Genomic DNA, 24,257 nt, shown 5'->3' with positions numbered 1-24,257 from the left:
GTCAAACAAAAAACAACATTGCCGAATACAGTGCAGTGATTGAGTTATTGTCTGAATCTATTTCATTTGGGATTCAGAGTTTGATAGTGAGGTTAGATTCTGAACTCGTTGTATTACAGCTTAATAGAGTGTATGCCATTAGAAATCCAGTGTTATTAAGGTTATTTTTGAGAGTGCGTCTCTTGGAACGTGAGTTTGATTACATTGAATATCAACATATTCCAAGGTCTTTAAATACATTAGCAGATGCAATTGCTTCTCGAATGTTAAATAGACATTTGCAATAATCATACATGTAAATTTAAAACCATTTCATAACATGATTTACAAGATGAGCCGGTAATAATGATATATATAGATAGGAGTGTGTCAAAAAAAAATGCATCATCTTTGATCATAGGTTGAAAAACACCTTATGATCGGCAAAAATGATAAGTACAAAAAACCAAAATGTCACATGTGTCTACAAAACGACCATCCAATCACCGGTGATGATCTCTATATGACACCACTGCACGGGCTACCCTACACAAGAACCTCCTAAAAGGTCCTGGGACCCCGACTACATAGCGCTGAAGCCTGATAGGAATATCATCTATGGTAGTCTCTGATATGTTTGCTGTAAGATGCTCTAGGTCATGTTTCGACTCAGCTAAAGTCTCTGTGGCCTCGTCCTCTGGGGCCGGTGCCACTGCAACTGGTAGTCTCCTCTCGAAAGGCCGGAGATTGGCTGGATGACGTGGGCCTACATCTGCATTTTGAAAATTATTACTATCAATTTTGAGAAGATATAAAACAAAAAAAATAGATAGTTTAAAAACTTGTGGAAAATGAATTACCTGTATCATCCCATTTTTCTCCTGGTGGAAGAACCATCTCCGGATCTCCACGAAAATTAACTCCGGCATAAGGAAAATCCTGTATAGAAAAGACCTGGTCCTCTAACCAGTTAAAGTACTCCGGAGTAAATTGAACAACCTCCTTTCCCTCATCAGGATGACGGGCCATAACCGCAACCCATCGCATCAATTTGGGCTCTCGAGGTAGCCCAACACCAACAGTGAGTTGTTGTGGGATCAGCATTGGAACCCTCTCTAAGCCAAAACTCACAACTAAAGGCCCATAACCAAAAGTCTTCAGCTGTCCGTTTTTGGCTCTCGTCAGTTGGCCTTTTACATTGGCCAACACAACATCACACCAGTTAAAAATGGTACCTCGATAGCAATCAATAGCCATCTGCATCTGGGATCCAGTAGCAATGTGTAAAGCGGCAGCCCCGTAGAGTCTGGTAACTGTAAAGGAAATCACCATAAGTTCAGGTCGGGATATATTTTTGATCTCTATCCCCTTCTCCTGAGTCTGAGTGTTACACCACTCTAGTCAGAGACTAGCGATGGACTGGCCACCCGACCTAGTCCCGAACAGAGTCAAGTGTTCGCCTCTCTTAGTCAAACCAGTGAGAAAGCAAATGTCTGCAGGCTCCATCTCGAGCTGGTGCCCTCCAATATAAAAACACTGGTCCTGAACGTTCCACCTTTCGACCAACCACTCTAGAAATCTCACTTGGGCCCTCATGCCAGGTATGGCCCAGTATTTATAAAGGCCCCATGCCTTCAAAGCATCAATTGATGGTTGATGATTAATGGCGGCCAAATCAACATCTTCGTGCTCTCTCTCGCGCCAATCAAGCATGGTGAACAATCTACATACCAAAAAACATCCATTAGATTCCATGAAATCAAAAAAATTTGGTCCATTTTGGGGAAATTGGGGTTCGAAAACTCGTTTTGCGGGGTACGCACCCCACCTTTAGGAACAGAGCATGGGTACGCAGGTTCCCTTAAGGCAAGGTGCGTATGCCCGACATTTTCCCAACTGAGAAAATGTCGGGGTACGCGGGTCCCTAGTGTGGCACCTGCGTACCCCGAGAGGCAGTTCTTGAAACCCCAAAGCCTCCAAAAAATGAAATTTTCGGCCTAAAAATGAATTCTAAACGGATGAAAATGAAGAGTAGGATGTTGTAGAATACCTGAAAGAGATGACATTCAGTTTCGACAGTCAGATTCTCCGCAATGTCCATGGGAAGTTTCTTGCCAAAAGCCCTTTTTCTCTCCTCAATAGTAAAATGGTAAAAATGAATTGGTAAAAACCCTTTTTATAGGTTTTTTGGGTAAATAAATGGTAAATTTGTTTATTTTTCACCATGAAAAGGTATTTTGCAAAGTATTTTTATCTATCTTCAACAGGTATGAGTAATGTGTTGGTTTTTGTGCAGGATAAAGGATTTTCAGGGAAAAATGTCATTTTTTACGAACAAAAACATCAGAGTCATCTTTAAGCCCTTTTCTGACTCCTAAAATATGAAAAGATTGCCAAGTTTTTCTTTTACACTCGTTAAAATGGAATTAAAAGGCGGTCCTCTTACAACCCTTTTCTGACTGTAAAAACATGAAAATATTGCTGGATTTTTGTCGTTTCAAATTCGATATTGGAAATAAAACGCCGTGTCCTTGATCACTTTTTACTTTTCAGATCAGAGACACTAATCATGAAAGTACTCCTTGGTCGTAAATATGAAGCGGTTCTCTCAAGTATTATTTTATACTTTTTCGGGCTTGGGAGACACAAACTTACGAAAAAGGTCAACCTTGGAGTCTTCTTAAGTTTTTTTAGACTCTCTAAAATTGAAAAACGCCGAGTTTCTCCTATACTGGACTCGTTAAAATTTCACAGTAAAGGACCTGTTCGATTACAAATAGGAACGGACCACTCCTTCTTAGGGTTCGAATCTAAACTAAGTTGGACTCATCCGAAGGATGAGCTTATAATCAAGCAAATGTTATCCTCCTCAAGCTTGTAAAAAAATAAAGAGGTACTTGCCAGAAATGGTGGGGGAAAAGAGAGAAAAATGAGCCTATTTGTTATCCTTTGTCTCAGAGAAACCTTATCACCACTCTTGAACACGACACTTTTCATTCACTTGGGTTGGGAAATCCTTTGCCTAACTGTTGATCAAACCACATTGAAAGACTTCAGCCGGTTTCCGGGTATTAACTTTGGGTCAATTGTCACCAAGCCATCTGTTGTGTCGTTATGTGTTCAAGAGGTTACTGCAAATAAATCATTCATCTGCAAAATACTTGTCATTCATCTTGACCATCCCTGAGTCAGTCCTTACAGCTACATTTATTCAACTTGATCTATGATTTCCTGTTGTGGGCTTGCCTGCGATGGATCGATTTTTATCGACATCAGCACATTATCTAGAAAGATGACCTAGAAATCGTCAGTACCTTGAAATCTGCATGCATCAATGGCAGGTTTCTCACCTTTGATGACAGTTTACATCATTGACTTTCAATCGAAGGATTCCGTGACATGTTAGACATCAACACATTCATTCACATCTCATGGATTATACTGGGTACTTTGAGAACCATTGACATTACGGGTGGTCTCTCTCACACTTGTTAACAGTTTACATCATTGATTGGTAATCAAGTGGTTTCTACCATGTTCGACATCAAATCATTTATTCGCATGGATAGTATCGTACTATTTCGGGAAGTAGAAATGAAGACCCTGGATCTAGTTTCCACCATCCAGGCTGCGAGGAGTTTTGTATTCATTATATAGTAGACTAATTATAAACAGATAGCTGCGTCCATACTGTGTCTACATGAGTCTATGATTATGATGTACTACGAAATCATTCCTGTATCAGAGCAGTAGTTAGTTTGTTAGTTAAAGTTTTTGATCTGAGTATGGGAATGCCTACCTCAACGATGATATGATCTCATATATGTATTTTGTGTTGAATATTTGCAGGTTCCAACTGGGCTCTCCACAAGATAATCCTTGAAATGATAAAGTGCTTCACCCTTCCTAGATGATATGAAAACCTAATCTACTATAGGCTTCGCACTTTAGGGGGCAATTTGTTACACTAAAATTTGTCACCATGACAATTTGCAGTTAGTATGGCCCCATCAATAGTCATACTGTCCTCCTTGGCAAGTCTTATACCTCTGCTCCTCATGTCAAACTCAAAGAAAGAGAGAAAGTCTTTAAAAATCTATATAACTCTGGTTACGCAGTTTCTCATATCCTTACCTGTGTGTACTCACCTCAAGTTCATAACACCTGCGTACTTGTACGCTCTGTCTGTAAAGGGGTGGGTGCGTACTCCTGTAAAGGTCAAAAGGCGCAAGTTTTACTCCAAAAAAGTTACTTGTGGTCGATTCTAGAGCATTCTAGAAGATGGTTTGACGTGGATTGAGCGCCTCCAGATGGTTCATGCATCCCAATGAAAGAGGAACTTATCCCATGAAGAGGGGAGCTACCCCTTTGAAAGAGGAGCTTATCCCATTGATGGTGGACCTGAATAACTTCCTCCAAAGCATTATAAATACAGGCATTGGGCCAGAGGGAGGGGAGGTTGAAAGCTGAACATTCCTAAGGGTAGATGCTGCTGAAATTAGGACTCCCTTATAGAGCTTGAGAGGAGAGATTCCAATCCTTTCTTAGCTTCATTTGGAAGTGGGTGAGTTGATCAAAGTAAAGGAGAACTCTTGCTGGACCCTGGGAGGGACCTGCACAACACCAAGGCACTGGTTGTAATGGTTTCTTTGTTTCCAATTAATACAATCAAGTTCATTTTTCTCAACAAGTTGTTATATATAATTTGTTTCATATACTCCTTGGTCTTTATGATGAATATGTTTTATTATATGAGTTATTCAGGTGTTATGTAATCGTTTTCTTGTTAGTGAATGCAGGCTTCAAAGAGAAGGAGCTCATCTGGATCGGAGAGGCTGGACTACAACAAACAAGCGTTGGACTAAAGGTAAGCCTTAAACACCTAGTTGATTTTATTTTAAATGCATATTTAGGGAAAGATAGTGCTTGATTGTTTTTTTTGTCACTAGAAAGCCTTAGCTTCTAGGGAGGTCAGTTTTGTCTGCAAAATTGACTCTTTCCGCATGACAGCCTCAAACCTCCAAGGAGGAAATTAGTGCTTCTAAAATTTCTCATCCTCCTTCTGATTCGTTACCTAATGAATTTATGGTCATAAATAGTTTAGATGGTAAAGAATTATTGTAGGGAGATGAACCAACTTGTATCACTTTTGAAGCTCTCATACATCTTGTTGAATTTGAAACTGAAAATCAAGTTGATGTAACATCTCTTCATGTATATGAAACCCAACTCAAGTGCATTAATTTTTTTCCTAAATATAATCCTGAACTTCATCTACTTGCAGGCATTGAATTAGGTCTTGTCTTAGATAAAGTTGAATGTCTTATTGGATCCATGGAGCATGATATGCATGAAGATTCATTGCTCCCTCAGGCTCACTCCAATGTCCAGGGTTTGAGTTCTAAATTAAATTTGGTTGAAACTAAGGACTCTTCATCTGAACCTGTTCATCCATTATACCATAATTTATTTTGTGAGTCTACTGCGCCAATGGTTTCTACAAATAATTCATATATTTATCATGTTGGTGTTTATTACAATCATGTATGTGAGGTTGATGTTTCACAATCACAATATGAGAATGTTGAATCTCTTATTCCCGATCTCTCCCATCTCTGGTCTTTAACAGGTGAAGAATAAGACCTTACATCTTGGAAAATTCAATATGGTCCTCTATTTGATTCATCTTCACTCTTAACCCAGGAAGATCCTTATGTGTTGGATTCCCAACCTGATCACATTGGTCGCTTCAATGATTGTCACTCTACTGAAAACATATTCTCCGATGCCTCTGGTGATTGCCATTCGTATCCATCTATTGATCCCACAAAGCCAATAGAGCTTAATTATTCACCTTTCAAAGGATTTGGGTCTCATCAAGAAGTTGAGGGACTTCAGTTTCTAGTGATGGTTACATCCGGTTCTCACGATCTTGATGAGACTCCTAAACCAACTCAAATTAGGGTTTCTACACTCCAATATCCTCTCAGCATCTATTGCTCGATGAAAGCTCATCTTTGAAAGCCTCTGATTCGAGTGATATTTCTCAGAGCACATATTTCCATCCTCTATCAGCTGATATGCATCAATCTCTATACCTTGATTTTTTTACTAAAGAGAGTATGCCAACCATTGTCTCAAATCTTTTCAAATCTTTCCTAAACGGTACAGATTGTGATAAGGTACAAGTAGGTGATATCTTACAATCTACTAAGGGAACCAATCTCCTGACTTCTCTCTTCCATGAGACTTTTGTAGGTCATTCACCTGCTTGGTGATGAGCCTCAGTATTGCAACAAGAATTTTGCAACTCCCAAGGCTACCAAATTTAATTATCAACTCAGGTTTTTTACAATTTAAGAGGTATCAGTACTATATGTGCAACATAAAATGTGTCCTTCCTTTTTCCATGATTTACTGGAGTGCATGTAATGAAATCAAATCCTAACTAGTTGCAGAAATGGAAATGCTTGAAATGGAAGCCTTAACCTATTGCAAAAAAGAAAATACAAGGAAGAAAAAACTATTCTAATTGCATAAAGTAAATATCATTAAATAAATATCAATCATTACATTTCAAAGAGTTTAGATCCATTTCTAGAGTTCATTGGATGTGTCAATCAAGAAAATCATTATTGTATTATCCAATTCATAATTTTTTCCATTAACCAAATCCGTTGAGATGTTTTGCATCGGTAAAAAGGAAAATCCTAAGTGGTGTTTATTCCTGCTAAACCATTTATTTATAGCCTATGGGTCATGATTCAACCATAAGGGATGAAAACCAACCTTTTTGAGCAAATCTGGGGAATTATATATAGGCTGGAAGAGCGCTTTAGGAATATGCTACAGGAAATAGGTTTGCTAAAGGAAGATATAATTCACTGAATGACTAAGAAAATAAAATATAAATTGGATGATACAAATGAGATCATAACCTCGCGGTTCTCGTAGATGCAGTAGCCCACATAGTGGGGAGTGAAGAAGATGGAGAGAAGTAGGAAAACATACCCTTATCGACCTTCGTTCATAAATTGAAGAAGAAAAGAATGACAACAAGTTCACGTAAAAACCCGGCAAAGGGTCAGGTAGATGAGGAGGTGCATCACATAGAAGCCCTCAATAATTTTGATGAACGGGGTACTGAAGCCCTCAACAATTTTGATGAATAGGGTACTGAAGCCCTCGACAATTTTGATAAACAGGGTACTGAAGCCCCTGATAAATTGAAGGAGCAGGGTACTAAAGCCCCTGACGAGGCAAAGCAACAGGGTACTGAAGCCCTTGACGAGGTGAAGGAACAGGGTATTAAAGCCCCTATAGAGTTACATGTACATGACATTGAAACCCCTGATGAGTTAGACACATAAGGGGATGAAACCCTTAGTGACCTGGAAGTCCCTGGCACTAAAACCCTTGGTGATATTATGATGCAAACACTGGATGGCCAAGATGACCTTGATCTTGGCAATGACGATACATGTTTCGAATAAGTTACACAGAAAGTACTTGCACCAGATGAGATGGAAATAGAGACCTATACCCTCTATCTGAATAATTGGATAGTAGAGCTTAAGCAACAAATTCATGACTTACAGGCATTAAACTAGGTCATGAAGGAGAATACTTGGTAGAAGCAAGGTAAGATAGAGTTGGTAGAAGAGGTCAAAGAACAGAAACGTAAAGTGAAGATATGGAAGTTTTCGGCTTCTAAATGCTACAAGCACCTCAAGAAGGTGACCAAAAAACTTAAGAAAGCCCGGGGAAAGAAGAGGAAGGTAGTGAAGGCAAGAATCAGTATCCAAGTGCAAGATTGGAAGATCGCTTCCTATGTAAAACCTTTAGTAGCAAGTAAAGGTTGTGTGAGACACACAACAACTTAGGGATGGGAGGATGTTGGTAGGCTGAAATGACCCATTTCTATCCCCTTCCCATCACAAAACCACAATCATTAGACTTTGTTTTTCTACATAAAACTCCTCATTCCTACACTAGTCCAAGAATAGTGCCTATTCTTAAACTCCATATTTCATGTTTAAGGTTTATTAGGTGCTTATATAATCATTTTAAATAGATTTCTTGCCTTTAAATTTTTCTTGTAACTTATATTAACTTTCCTAAAGTATTTGATAAGCTAAAGTATTAATCATTATGCTAGCTTGATCTAGTGCACGTAGATTCCTGCATCGCGAGAAGCTATCTGTTTTGTGATCTTCGTAACAGTTCGATCACTTCACGTGGAGATCTTGGTCCATGTCATCCAGTTTGGTTGTGGTCATCTAGAGTTGAACTCAAAGTGGAAGACAATCAGGGATATGGCTGAGGATCAGTCTATGGCCACGAATAGTTTGCACCTTATTATATCCATCGACTTAATTTTGTAATTTTGGTTGTTATTTTGTTTCAACCAGAAGGCTTGATTTGGAAGGAATGTAATTTTTGGTTATGGCCATAGGCCGAAGGGTTGTATAAAATGTAGATTTCAGATAGAACTGAGCTAACAAGTGTTGAGCATTGGAAAACATATGTAATTACCACTTATTTGTTATGAAACCAGCTCAAGAAAAAGATAGAAAAGATAGATCAACGCCTTAGAATTCAGCCTCTTCGAGGGGGCAACCTCCTTTACATTACATAAATGAACAATTCTTGGATGATTCAAATGACAAAACCTCCTTTCTATATATAGGAGTCTAAGGAGTCACAATATAACCCAGCCGACCTAACAATAATAATATAAAGCCACAAAAATAACAGTAGAGGGATTCTATGGGGCATAATAATAACAATATGGGGATAATAGGGGCACAACAATATTAATAAGTGGTACAACTACAATAGTAATGGGGTAATCACTAGCATTATAGGGACCCAACATGCCCCTCTCCTTCAAAAAAGTGTTGTCCTCAACGCTTGAGAAGTTCTGGATGCTTCTGTATAAAGTTCTCATCCTCCCATGTGGAATCTTCAACGGATAAGTTCTTCCACTTGATAAGATACTCCGAAATTGATCAATTTCGTAGCTGTCAAGTTCTTGTTTCTGTGACTGCTTCCGGTTCTGATATAATTTTTCCTTCCTCGTCAAGTTCTGGCAATATTGTTTGAACTGGGAGCTTGTCACCTATAACCTTCTTTAAACATGAAACATGGAAAACTGGGTGCAATCGAGAAGCTGCAGGAAGCTCCAATTTGTATGCCATAGTACCAATCTTTTGCAACACTTTGTATGGACCATAATACTTTGGTGATAATTTGTTATCCTTCTTAGCTTGCTTGAGGGACATTTTCTTATATGGTTGTAGCCGTAGGAATACCCAATCACCTACATCAAAACTTCTTTCACTACGATGTTGATCTGCCTGTTGTTTCATTCTATTCTGTGCCAACACGAGGTTATCCTTTAAGAGTTGGAGGATTTGTTGTTGATGTTCAATGTGATGTTCCATTGCTTGAACCTTAGAATTTTCTCTTAAATATGATGTGATGGATGGTGGCTGATACCCATAAAGTGCCATAAATGGGGACATTTTTGTTGTTGTATGGAAGGAAGTGTTATACCACCATTCAGCCAGGGGCAACCATTTGATCCATTGTGTCTGTTTATTAGATACAAAGCAACGAAGGTATCCTTCCAAACATTTGTTTACTATCTCAGTTTTCCCATCAGATTGAGGATGATAAGATGAGCTATGAGCTAACTGAGTACCAAGACAGGAAAATATTTCTGTCCAAAAATTTCTAGTGAAACTGGGATCTCTGTCACTTATAATAATCTTTGGGTTTCCATGTAGCTTTTGAATTGTTTCCATAAATGCAGTAGAAACTGTACTGGCTTTAAATGAATGTGATAATGCACAAAAGTGTGCATACTTGGTAAGTCTGTCAACTACCACCATGATGACACTCTTTCCCTCAGACTTGGGTAAACCTGTGATAAAATCCATTGAAACCTCCTCCCAATGTTGGCTTGGAATGGATAAAGGTCGTAATAGACCCGGTGTCTTAATTGTTTCAACTTTATTTTGTTGGCAAACCAAACATGCCGCCACAAACTTTTGAATATCTGCTTTAAGGCCATCCCATAAAAATTCCTTCTTAACCCTGTGGTAAGTTTTTAAAAATCTTGAGTGCCCTCCTAAGGGAGAAGTGTGCAATTCCATAAGAATCTTTTGTTTTAGCTAGGAATTCTTACAGAGGTATAAGCGATCTTTGTACCATAACGAATCTTTTTTACATCTAAATGTATCAGACATATTGGAATCTTGTTGTAACTTTTGAATAAGTGCCCACACTTCTTTGTCGTTCTTCCATTCCTCCCTTGATTCGTTTATCCAATCTGGTTGGATAATAGAAATGGCGCACAACAATGCTTCGACATCCTCATCCTTTCTTGAGAGTGCATCTGCCACCACATTTTGCTTCCCTTTTTTGTAGATGATTTCAAAGTCATAACCCAACATCTTTGTGACCCACTTTTGTTTCTCTTCAGAGTATAATCTTTGTTCTAAAAAGTATTTAAGGCTATCATGATCCGTTTTTACCTTGAAGTGTCTTCCCATTAGGTAGGGTCACCATTTCTTAAGTGCATGGATTATTGCCAACATTTCCTTCTCATAAATAGCTTTGTGTAAAAACTTTCCCTTGATTGGACAACTTTCAAAAGCAACAGGTCTTTCATCTTGCATTAAAACAGCACCAATTCCATTTCCTGAAGCATCACATTCCACAATAAAGGTTTTTGTGAAGTCCGATGTAGCTAAGACCGGTGCTTGGCACATTGCCTCTTTAAGATGTTCGAATTCCTTTGTTGCTTCTGGAGTCCATGAAAATGCATCTTTCTTCAATAATGTTGTTAGAGGTGCTGCTATTCTCCCATAATTCTTAACAAACTTGCGATAATACCCTGTCAACCAGAGAAATCCTCGCAGATGCTTTATGGATGTGGGAATTTTCCATTCCTTAATGGCTTTAATTTTGCTAGGGTCTACCTTAACTCCATGAGATACAATATGACCCAGATATTCCACCTCTTGTACTCCAAAGAAACATTTGGATCTTTTTGCATATAATTGTTTCTCCTCCAATAGTTGTAGCACCTTGTCAACATGTTCAACATGATCCTTCCAAGACTTGTTGTAAATTAGTATATCATCAAAAAATACTAACACAAATTTTCTAAGGAATGGTTTGAAAATTTAATTCATCAAACCTTGAAATGTTGAAGGTGCATTAGTAAGGACAAAAGGCATGACCAAAAATTCATATGACCCTCATGAGTTCTAAATGTTGTTTTCGGAATGTCTTCAATCTTCATTTTGATTTGATGATATCCTGAACGAAGGTCCAACTTGGTGAAGTAAATTGATCCATGCAATTCATCCAGTGATTCATCAATGACAGGAATGGGAAACTTATCTTTAATAGTGAGCTTGTTGAGCTCCCTATAATCCGGACACATGCACCATGATCCATCCTTCTTGTCCACCAATACGACTGGAGCATAAAAAGTACTTTGACTTGGTTGAATTATACCAGCCTCTCACATTTCTGCAACCATATGTTCAATTTCACTCTTTTGGGCATAGGGACATCTGTACGGCCTAATGTTTGGAGGAACACTTCCTGGAATTAGATGAATAACATGATCATGATCACGAATAGGTGGGAGATATTTGGGAGTCTCAAATACCTTGGAATGATTGTCCAAGACTTTTTGGAGATTTGGAGAAATAGATGATTCCAATGTGGACACATCAAGTGAACATAATTGTGCAATTACACCTCTTTGTTCCTTTTTTAGAATCTTTGTCATACCATTAGAGCTGATTATCTTTCTCGGTTTCCCTGCAATACCCCTTAATTCAACTTTCTTTCCTTCCACAGAAAATTTCATGAAAAGTTTTTGAAAATTAAAAGCTATTGTACCCAAGGATTGTAGCCATTGGACTCCTAGTACAACATTAGCACTTCCCATTGGAATGGAAAGCATTGGGCTAGTCAATACATATTCTCCCATGGATAGCTTGATATTATGGCACTTTCTCGAGCAATTTATTGTTCCTCCATTTGCAACCATCACTTGACACTCTGGTGCTAGATATAAGAAGCAATTCAATTCTCTTGCTACCTTAAAATGAATAAAATTGTGGGTACTTCCTGAATCAATCAACACTATTGCCTTTTTCTTCTTGATTTGTCCTTCTATCTTGATGGTTTGAGGAGTGGTAATTCCCGCCAATGCATTACAAGATATGGTTGGATTCATTTCTTCTTTATCTAGGCTTTGTTCCTGGAGTATATCCTCTTCTTTTGACCTTTCTTGCTCCTTTTCGTCTTCCTCTTCACAATTTATGTAGAATAATTTCTTCTCAGCACACTTATGACATTTAGTGTATTTTCTAACACAACTGTAACAAAGCCCTTTTGCTCTTTTTTCTTCCAATTTTTGTGGTGTCAACCTTATAGGTTGTGGAAGACTAGCGGCAACAACACTTTTGTCTTTATAGTTGTGAGTGGTATGCTTCATGGTTGCCATAATTTTTCTTTCCATTTTTCTTGCTAACCTGAATGCCTTCTCTAATGAATCAGGTTCCCAAAGGCGAACGTCATGTTGCATATTATCCTTTAAAGACCCTATGAACACATCAATCCTACGCTCCTCTAGAATATCTTTTACCCTTATGTTCAATTTTTGGAACTCCTCAATGTGCTCCATTATTGAACCCTTTTGTTTGAGACTTATCAATTGGCTAAAAAAAGTGTTGCCTTTTGTATCCTCATAATGTGCTATCAATTCTTCCCTAAAAATTTCCCAAGTGATAAATTATTTACGAGAGAAAAGCAATTGATACCATACAAATTGATTTGGTTCCAAATATAAAGTTGCAATACGTACCTTTTGTGTGTTTTGCACATTATTGAGATCGAAAAATTGCTCCAACTGTAATATCCATGTTGCGGGATCCTTGCCATCAAACTTCCTTATATCTATTTTTGGAGTATGGTGGGTCTTTGATACAACATTAGAGTCTATGGAATCATGATTAACATTTCTTTTGTTCTCATCATGAGTTTCTTTTACTACCCTTTCACCATTAGTGACCCTTTCTTGTAGCAACTTATTCATATTTATCTTCAATTCTTCCATGTCTGTCTTCAAATCTATCTTCAAATCATCCATCTTAGCTTCCACGTCATTCATATTAGCTTCTACACCTTTATTTAAACAATCCATCTTAGCTTCTACACCTTTCTTTAAACCATCCATCTTAGATTCTGTTCCTTTTTGTGCAAGGGACAGTTGTTGCACTTGGTCTTGTAATTTTGATATATCATGTTGCATTTATTCCTCTTCTTGATGAGTCATGCTAGAGCTTTCAGGTTCCTTACTAGGTGTTTGCATTTTCTTTCCTCGGGGAATCAGTTACCGATAATAATGCTCTACTATGCCCTTTGAATTCCTTCAAAATAAATTTTCAAACCAAGCTTAAGCAAAAATTTAAGAAAATCTACACACCTTTTTTCACTTTGTAGGAGCTCAATATTGCCTCTAATGTATCTCTATACTTTCCAATCATCTAGACCTAAATTTGTGATATTTAGTAGCCCTCTGTGTCCTATTTCCAATACAACAAGTCTGACCCAAATTGGATTCTCCAAGGAAGAGTTATGCGAAATCTCCCACAGTGACTTGATTATAGACTAGTTCAGTAGAGAACACTTGTACGACTTGCCACGAGTCACTATTTCAACCTTTGGATTTGAAAAATGCATACAAGAAACTGTCGTTCGTCCTCTTTCTGTACCGTCTTACGAAATTTCAATCCGATCCCCAAAGAGAAAGTTATGATGCTTTTCCCCAGGTCACCTGTTTGGAATGTAATTCAGGAGTCTGCAAAAAGACCAACTTCCTCAGATCATATCTCTGCACATACACAGCGAACAGCTCTGAAATTTGGACCCGAGGTTCAACGCCATTTCTTCTCGAATGGGTTTTGTTTTCAACTTCTGAAACGTCACAAAAAAAAAGTTATAGCGAAAATGCCACGATGACCTATTTGGAGTAGCGAAAACCTAGAATCCAAAGCTCTGATACCAAATGTTATGAAACCAGCTCAAGAAAAAGATAGAAAAGATAGATCAACGCCTTAGAATTTAGCTTCTTCAAGGGGGTAACCTCATTTACATTACATAAATGAACAATTATTGGATGATTCAAATGAAAAAACCTCCTTTCTATATATAGGAGTCTAAGGAGTCACAATATAACCCAGCCGACCTAACAATAATAATATAAAGCCACAAAAATAACAATAGAGGGATTCTATGGGGCACAGTAATAACAATATGGGGATAACAGGGGCACAACAATATTAATAAGGGGTACAACTACAATAGTAATGGGGTAATCACTAGCATTATAGGGACCCAACACACTTATTTCTTTATCTTTTCCTTTAAATTATAACTTCTTTACATTCTAAAGATGGTCATATGTTAAAGGATTATGATAGAATTAAGGGGGTTTGTGATTGATGTAAAATGACTATTGTCTCTTTCTATGGAGAAAGTGAAGAAAATGGAAAATTGCCATTCCAGAGGAGAAGACAAAGCAGAGCCAACTGCTGTCCCTTTGACAAGAAACCACATCTAGATGAGAAAATCAAGATCGGAGTGCATGGGCTAGGAAAAGGAAGAAGAAACATGGTATCAACATAAGAGGATGAAATGATAACTGAAGATTAAATATATGTCGAATTCCTCAGGATCCTTTGATCCTGAGGGATCGCTACCTCAAGGCTTATCTGTAATTTTGGTATTTCCGCTTGGCCATTATAAAAAGGGACAGTGCTGCTAGCTCAGGGGGCGGATATTATTGTTGATTTGCAGAATTCACTATTGTAATCTGAACTTTGATCATTGACTCTCTTTAAAAAGCGATAGTTGTAACTCTACTTTTATGATTAATACATAACTTCGTTGTTGTTCCATTATCTAATCTGGAGTAACCGCAACAGTGCGTCCTTGCTGGCTAAGGGCCCAGTCCTAGTGGATCACTTGCTTTCTGTATCATTATTTTTCGATTATAGTCGTGTGTGGTTTGATTTCCTTTACTTGCTTTATTCAATAATCTTTTGTTCCTGAACATTTCATTGACTTGCTCTGTTATATCGAATTCGTAATTGAAATAGCAAGATTATTATTTGAAACTGGAAATGTTATGCTGTTCATTTTGAAATAGTATCACACTGTCTAATTCAGATATTGTTGTTCATTTACAGAGTGATATTGTTGTTCATTTATAGTTTGATATTGTTGCTCATTTGCAGATTGGCATTGTTGTTCATTTAGCTACGGTTTACTTACAATTGTGATTGTTGTTCATTCGATTACTGTTCCATTATCATTGAAATTGTCGTTCCTTTATAATTGTGGTTAATGCCCATTATGATAGAATAAGATTATTGATTCTATAGTCGTTGTGTGTTTACACTTGATTAAGTTTGCTATTCAAGATTTCGTAGACTTACTTAAGTTTGTTGTTCCTTTCTTAGATATTCCTTTATTAGTTAAAGATTGTTGTTCAATTCCTTTCGGTTAAGATTGTTTCTTAATTCATTCCTGTAGATTAAGCTTTGCTATTCGATCTCTTCAATAGATTAGTTGTTGTTCATTTTCTATTAATCGAATTGTTATTTCAAGTATTTGTTTTGGTGTGAATAGAAAGATCTACAACTGTAGCGAACATTGACTACTGTTGTCTAGTTCCTAGATTGGAGACCTTACCTTTGATTGATTTTCATTTATATCAGTTTACAGGGGAAAGAGTTATCATTACTGCATTGTTGACTGATGATCGCTATAGTTTCTTAAGTGAATGATTTAGTTACAAAGAATTTAAGTTTCTTGCCATTACAATTAGAGTTTGTTTCCAACATTTATTTACTTTTGTAAAGCACTATACTACAAGAATTACTCTTGAACAAGTGACCGCCTCAGACTGAGTACACTCTTGAGATAAAGAAATCGTACCTGGATTGATAATTAATGTATGGTAAATAGAGGTTAAAAATACCCTTTTTGCTGCTCAACATTTTCGTGTCGTTGCCGGGGAGAGTGTAGCCATTTGTTTATTTTGAAGAGAGAGTAGTGCAAGTACTTGCTAGGAGAGAGTTGGGTTTTAAAAACAGAAGGTAAGAACCTGTGTATGGAGCATGTAACAGCCCTGCTCCCTCGGCCGCTTTCCTACAAATTTGTTGTTATTTTTGGTAGAAATAAGTATTTGATTTGTGTGCATGACTAAGTAGAAAAATCCTGAAAAGAATCTTAAACCACTACCCAAGCCTGATAAAGCTAAGGGGCAGGTGACCCTTGGTCGATCGACCTTTATAGATGAAATCCTTAAAAAAGCAGAATCTCAGCCTTTAGTAGGACCTAGAAAAGTTGCTTCTAGACAACCTACTAGTTCCCTTTGGGCCATAGAATCACCATCTGTAGCCTTTGATGATGTGCACAACCAAAGAGAGGAGCAAGATTTTCAAGAAATTGAGAATTCTAGCCCAAAATCATTACAAGAAGGGAACCTTAATAATCTCTACAAAGGAGGAGGAGAAATAGGGGAAACCGAAGAAACAAGATCTCCTCTTGGAATAGTTTAGCCATTAAGTAGCCTAGATAAGGGAAGCGCTGTCAAAATTATCGAGAACAAATTTGAAGAACCTGAAGAGCTAGGATCCCCCCAGAAATTAGTTCAGCAAGGAACTCTCATCATCCCAGACAAAGGAAGTGTTGTTAAGGCCATTCCTGCTCCTTCTAGCTAGCCTAGGAATACCCTCCTAGAAATCCCAGAAGGATATTGGCACATATTTGACCAAATGGCCCAGAACCAGCAAATCCCCCAAACCTCCACACTGCAATGTCCCATTGTAGATACTGCAGTTAATGCATCTATGAAGGCCATTCCTCTCCAGCATATCCCTACATTCCATGGCCTAACATCGGAAGATCAAGACACATTTTTATTTGAATTCGATGTACTATGTCGGGGGTACGACTATACCACCAATCCCCAAAGGCTAAAATTATTTCCCTCTACATTAAAAGGGGATTTTTGGCGATGGTTTATGGGGTTGGGTGGAGGTGTCATAAATGACCGGGATCAAATGAAAGGTGCTTTCTTGAAGAAATATCAGGATTATTGTAGGTCTAGAGAGTTAAAGGATGAAATATTTCAGATGGTAGCTAGACCTAATGAGACGTTAGAAGAATATGTTGAAATTCTTCAGTATAATCTTCAAAGATGTCCTTATGCATCATTACCCTTACCTGACAATGTATTAAAAAAAACATTAATTAAAGGGATGAAGGAACAATGGGTTGAAACAGTAAATATTATGGGAAAAGGAGACATTTATCAAGAAACTTTTGCTGACATTATTGACTTATGTATCAAGAGTTCATGAGGCAGCACAAGGCTAAAACTAGCGGAACATGACAGGTTCACAAGGGACAACAAGATCCATGGAGAAGGAGTAACCCGCACAGAAATTGGAAATTTATTGGAGAATTTCAAAACTGATAGATTGGGGACTCTGAAAATGTAGCTTGATATTATGCAAGTGAAACAGAAACAAGCAGAAGCAGAGCAAAATCTAGTAATATTCTGCCCCAGATGCAGAAAGAAGCACAACCATAAGGAGTGCCCACTAGATGCAGTTCAAGTCTGCGCTATTTGTACAAACGACCACTCCACAGAGAATTGCCCCTCACTTCTTGGTTTGAAAGTAGTATACAAAGATGCAGAGTAAGAATCAAAACCGGTGTACCTACTTAATCAGTGTCGTCAATGGCAGCCTTGAAAACCAGGTATGTCCTCTGATCCATCCTCTCCTTTCTAGCCTCTGTAATATTATGCTCAGCAATATAATACAATGTGGAAAAATTAACCTCCCTTTTCAAGCTTGTCACAAAAACCATTTCCTTCATCACCATGGCTGAATCAAACAAGCTAATATAATTGGCAAAATTTTCCCTACGTTCCACCATATTGGCAAAACAATGCATATCCAACACAATGGTTCCCTCCCACTTCGTAGAGTCAAGCCTGGCAGACAAACTGGAAAAGACCGATGAATCAACCAGCAGGAACCATTCCACTCCCTCAACCTAAATTTCCAGTGCCATATGCACTACAACAAAATCCCCAGTCCAACTTAAGACCACAAGTCCCAGCCCAACGCAACCCGAACCCAAATAACAGACTAGTTCAATCTGTTCAAATAATCGAAACACCAGAGCTAGAAATCGATATAAGGGATTGCAACAACCTTCAATTAAGGTCTGGGCGCATTATAGAAACCGAGGGAGACAAACATACTCAAGTTTAAAATCAGTTACCCATAGAACAACCGCTGCAACAAGAAGATGTGGTCAGACAACAGACTCATGACCAAGCAACCACATCTTCTCCCACATTCCTAGAACGATTAATCATACCACGCCCTATAAAACATCCTGACTTTGATATTCTGGGAGAACTAAAGAATTTGTATATAAAAATCCCACTCCTCCAAGCGATCCAAGATATCCCAATATATGAAAAAACCATCAAAGAGTTATGTATAAAAAAACCAAGGAGGAGAATAGAAAATAACCCAATAGTCGAAGTAGTTCGCACCCTATCTGATCTGTTATCAGGAAGAGAAGCACCTATCAAATATGAAGACACAGGAAATCCAATAGTGACAGTGCAAATCAATGGACAAGCCTTTTAAAATGCCCTAGTTTATTTAGGGGCTGCAATTAATATTTTAACAACCTCCACTTATCAAAAACTGGGCATTACATTAGTAGAACGAACCTCCACCTTATTAGAACTGGCTAACCAATCAGTAATTAGACCAGAAGGTACACTACACAATGTAATGGTATCAGTAGATTCCTGGGAATATCTTGCCGAATTTCTGATAATCAACCCCAAAAACTGACTCGATGGACACCCGTTAATTTTAGGTAGACCTTGGATTGTGACTATTGATGCTTACATTGGCTGCTAACAAGGAAATATGACCATAACTAGAGGGAGTAATGGCAAGAATCTAGCTCTATACCCTCCAGCCCAGCCAAGTGTAACAATAATAAAAACTAGTAAGCATCCTATGTCATACCTCACAAAAAACATTAGGTCCCCATTAACCATAGAAGATGCCCTTGATTTTAAAGATCAAACAGAGGATGATGTTATTAACAACTTCATTAACCAATCTGAATCCAGATCCCATGTACAATGTCACATGATAGAGGCAGCATTTGACAATGAACTAGAAGAAGATCCTCTCAAAGACACTCATGATCAAACAATACCCACTACCTATGTTTCAAACAGCAAAACTATAGATATTGAGTCAGGAAAAACCTTGAACATTAATAATAACCTGGCTCTTGAACAAGAAGAAAAACTGGTCCAACTATTGAGAAAATATAAGGAAGCTTTTGCAAGGGATTATTCAGACACGAAGGGAATTGATCCCCAGCTGTGTATGCACAACATTTATACATAAAAGTATGTTAGACCCATTCGCCTACCCCAATGGAGACTCAACCCTCACCTGAAAGATATTGTGAAAGCCGAATTACAAAAACTTTTGGATGTAAACTTTGTTTATCCAATCTCTAATAGCAAGTGGGTCTCTCCACTAGTAGTGGTGCCAAAGAAGAATGGAAAGTGGAGGATTTGTGTAGACTACATAGAATTAAATAAGGCATCCCAGAAAGACCATTTTCCCCTTCCATTCATTGATCTGGTATTAGATACATTAGCAGGAAAGTAATTCTTTTCTTTCTTGGATGGCTTCAGTGGATACAATCAGATTCAGATTTCCTTTGAAGACTAGGACAAAACTACTTTTACCTGTCCTTGCAGAAAATTTGCCTACAGATTCCCACCCTTTGGCCTATGCAATTCCCTTGCCACATTTCAAAGGGCCATCCTCAGCATCTCTTCAAATTTAATAAATGAAGGGCTCGAAGTATATATGGATGATTTCACACCATACAGAGATGATTTTGAGCCAACACTAGACACATTGGAAAAGGTGCTGCAACGATGTATCACCACTAGGCTCTACTTGAGCCATGAAAGGTGTTATATGATGATGATTGAAGGGCTCATCCTAGGTCATTATATCTCAGCGGCTGGAATACAGGTAGATCCGGCCAAAATTCAAATAATCTTGTTAATACCTACTCCTACCACACAGACAGAGGTACACAATTTTATAGGATTTTCTGGTTATTATAGGAGATTCATAGAACATTTTTCTAAAATAGTTGCACCTCTATACGCATTGACAGGGAATGTTGATTTTGTTTTGACAGATAAATGTGACCATGCTTTTGAGGATCTGAAAAAGCTTGTGTCAATAGCTCCAGTGCTCAGAGGCCCAAAATGGGACCTGCCATTTCAAATTTCATCAGATGCTTCAGAAACAGCTATTGGAGCAGTCCTTGGGCAGGAAGAAGACAGAAAGCCATATGCAATCTATTATATTAGCAAGAATGTGTCTCCTACTGAGCTAAACTTTACTGTTACTGAAAAAGAATTTTTAGCTGTAACACATGCTGTAAATAAATTTAGGCATTATATCACTGGATATCCTATTGTTTTATATACATATCACTCTGCCATAAAATATTTAGCAAATAAACCTATTACAAACGATAGAGTAACAAGATGGTTTTTTATTGCAGGAATTTGACATCACAATAAAAGATCGACCTGGGAAAGAGAATCTTGTAGCTGATTTTCTCTCATAAATGCTGAAGCCAGTGGACGCAGCAACAATCGAAGATCAATTCGCAGATGAAAATTTATATGTTGTTACTGTCAAGACACCCTGGTATGCTGATGGTTCAAATTATTTAACAATAGGAAAATTACCAAAGAATCTGACCCCCAATGAATGAAAACATATTGAGCAACGTAATACCTGATTTTCTTGGATTGGGGGCAACCTATTTCATATAGAGGCAGATATTCAAATCAGAAGATGCATCTGTGAAGACGAAATATTTGACATTCTGAAAGCCTGTCATGGCGGACCGTGTGGCGGACATTTTGCAGATTGAAGGACTGGTCACAAGGTTTTGCAAACAGGATATTACTGGCCCACAATCTTTAAAGACGCCAAGAAATTTGTTTAAGCCTGTGACAGTTGCCAAAGAGCAGGATGCCTTGGATAGTCTGACGAAATGCCTTTAAACCCACAGCTAGTAATCAAACCATTTGAGCGTTGGGCGCTCAATTTTGTTGGTCCAATCTACCCATCATCAAATCAGAAAACATACATTCTAGTAGCGACATAGTATGTTACGATGTGGGTTGAGGCAAAGGCACTTCCAAGAGCTATAGAGGACTCTGTGACTCATTTCCTATTCCAAATATTTGTGCGATATGGCCTCCCAAGGGACATAATCACGGACGGAGGACCACAATTTGTAGGAAATAAAATCACAGCAACATTAAAAAATTATCACATTAAGCACAAGATTACCACTCCGTATCACCCACAGGAAAATGGCCAAGTAGAGAGCACGAATAAAGTGATAGAGGAAATATTAACAAAAACCATTGCATCACACAGGTGTGATTGGGCTTCAAGATTGCCGGAAGCCTTGTGGGCATACCGAACAATGCGGATAAACATCACCGACTATTCACCATATCAGATAGTGTTTGGAAAGGAACCCATCTTTCCAATAGAGTTTGAGATACAAACGTTAAGAACAACACACGAGGTTGGTCTGAATTTAAACGAGGCCCAGACTAATATATTACAGCAAATAACGAGCTAGATGAAATTAGGTTTTCTTCTCTTCAACACACTACATTAATCCAACAAAAGAGAGAAAAATGGCATGACACCCTGATAAAAAAGAAAATCTTCCACAAGGGAGATTGGGCACTCCTATATGACTCTGGGTTTCAGGATTTTTCAGGAAAAATTCAGACTCGATGGCTTGGACCGTATGAAATCCAAAAAGTGCATGAAAATGACACTATTACTTTGACTACTATTGATAGATATAGACATACCTTTAAATAAAGTGGCCACCGAGTGCGACTGTACCATAAACTACTTACTCGAGAATCCTTCTACCAGCAGCTCCAAGAAGATTCTGATATGCAAATTCTTGCTGAGGAAAATAATTCTTCCTCGACATAGGTTCACTAAGTAATTTCATTGTTCTTAAATTTTGTACATAAATTTTTCTTTTCTGCTTGTATAAATTACTTTCTGTACAGACTTTTGCATTTCTGCATTTTTTGCATTGCATTTCCGCCTTTTTGATGTTCCGTTTCAAAGGAACAACACTTTTTCATTTCGCTATTCTTTTCTGAAGGAACAACATTTCTACCTTTTTTCTGTTCCTTTTCGAAGGAACAACACTTTTGAATTTTTCTTTTCCTTTCTAAAGGAATAGTATTTATGCCGTTTTGTTGTTCCTTTCCAAGGGAACAACACTTTTGCATATTGCTGTTCCTTTTCGAAGGAACAACATTTCTGTCGTTTCGCTGTTCCTTTCCAAAGGAACAACACTTTTGCATTTTGCCATTCCTTTCCGAAAGAACAATATTTCCACCTTTTTGCTGTTCCTTTCCAAAGGAACAACACTTTCATGTTTTGCTATTCCTTTCTGAAGGAACAACACCTTCACGTTTTGTTGTTCCTTTCCGAAGGAACAACACTTCCGCATTTTTGCCGTTCCTTTCCGAAGGAACAACACTTTCATTTTTTTTGTTGTTCCTTCGAAAAGGAAAAACACTTCCATTTTCCTATTCCTTTATGAAGGAACAACACTTCTGCATTTTTGCTGTTCTTTTCCCAAGAAACAACACTTTCAATTTTTTGATGTTTCTTTCCGAAGGAACATCACTTTCGTTTTTTGCTGTTCCTTTCCAAAGGAACAACACTTTTGTTTTTTATTGTTCCTTTCCGAAGGAACAACACTTTCGTTTTTTTCTGTTCATTTCCGAAGGAACAACACTTTCATTTTTGCTGTTCATTTCCAAAGGAACAACATCTCCACATTTTTTCCATTCCTTTCTGAAGGAACAACACTTCCACTATATTGTTTTGTCGTTCCTTTTAAAGGAACAACCATCCTTCGCATTTTTTCCTTTCTACCGTTCCTTCCAAAGGAACAACAGTTTCAATTTCAGATGATCTTAGGCTGTTCCGCTAAAGGAGCGGTATTTTATTTCATGCTTGCTTTATTTGCATTCTGATTAAGGAACAACTACTATTCCTCTTAAGGAACAACAGTTTCAAGTATGTTTTTTTCTTTTGCTTGTTGTTCCTCTTAAAGGAACCACAGTTTTTGCGTGCAAATGTTCTTTTGTTGTCTCTCTTAATGAATAACAGTTGTTCCATCTAAGAAACAACACTTTTAGAGTGCATTTTTTTGTTTTTTGTGTGTGTGTATTTCATCATTTAGAGGATTTTTGTGAATGATGGTCATTTAAGGCACAACTATACATTTATGCAAGAATACAAAAACTAGAGGATACTGAAATTAGCAAACCAAAAAGAAAGATTGTTATCTTTAGAGAAATTGCTTTGAATTGATAAGAAAAAGAGGAAATGACACAACTATTTATATTACTTTGATGTCTTTGTTTTCACTAAAACCAATTTGATTGATTATTTTTATCATGTTGGTTCTTCCTTAAATCGTCATAATTCTCTTTAATCATTATTATTGAATAAGTATAAGGGCATACATTCTTCTATTGAGATGTTCAGACTTCTTCTACCATCCCTACTCTTAAGGAGTGTTGAGCCACCCTCTGTATATAAATGGGAAAGTGCTATATAAAAGAAAAGAAAAAACAAAATATCTATATGATTACTAACATGATTTGTTAAATGAAGGATAGGGGGTCTCATCAAGAGCCAAACTACCATGATCATAAGGAAGCAAGTGAAGTGGCATTCCCACCATGGCCACCACACTCGGGATATGATCTAAGAGGCATATCAAAAAAAAAAAGTTCTTGGAATAGGAGGTCTCATCACGAGCCAGCTTGCCCACCTTTCACTCATTCCTGATGAATGGCATTGTGATTCAACTGGTTGCCAATCCAGCACAATGTCCTCCACTCTGACATCGCACAACACTTTCCTAGGCATACACAAAGGATTATGGTTTCAAGGGTGAAATAAGCAACTCTGTCAAGGTTATGGACACCTGTGGGCAACAGATCTTTGTTGATGGTT

Source organism: Pinus tabuliformis, chromosome 7 (genome assembly GCF_031772625.1).
Source record: "Pinus tabuliformis cultivar Carrire ecotype Pingquan chromosome 7, CPIR1, whole genome shotgun sequence".
NCBI lineage: Eukaryota > Viridiplantae > Streptophyta > Pinopsida > Pinales > Pinaceae > Pinus > Pinus tabuliformis.
This window is presented reverse-complemented; position numbering follows the sequence as displayed.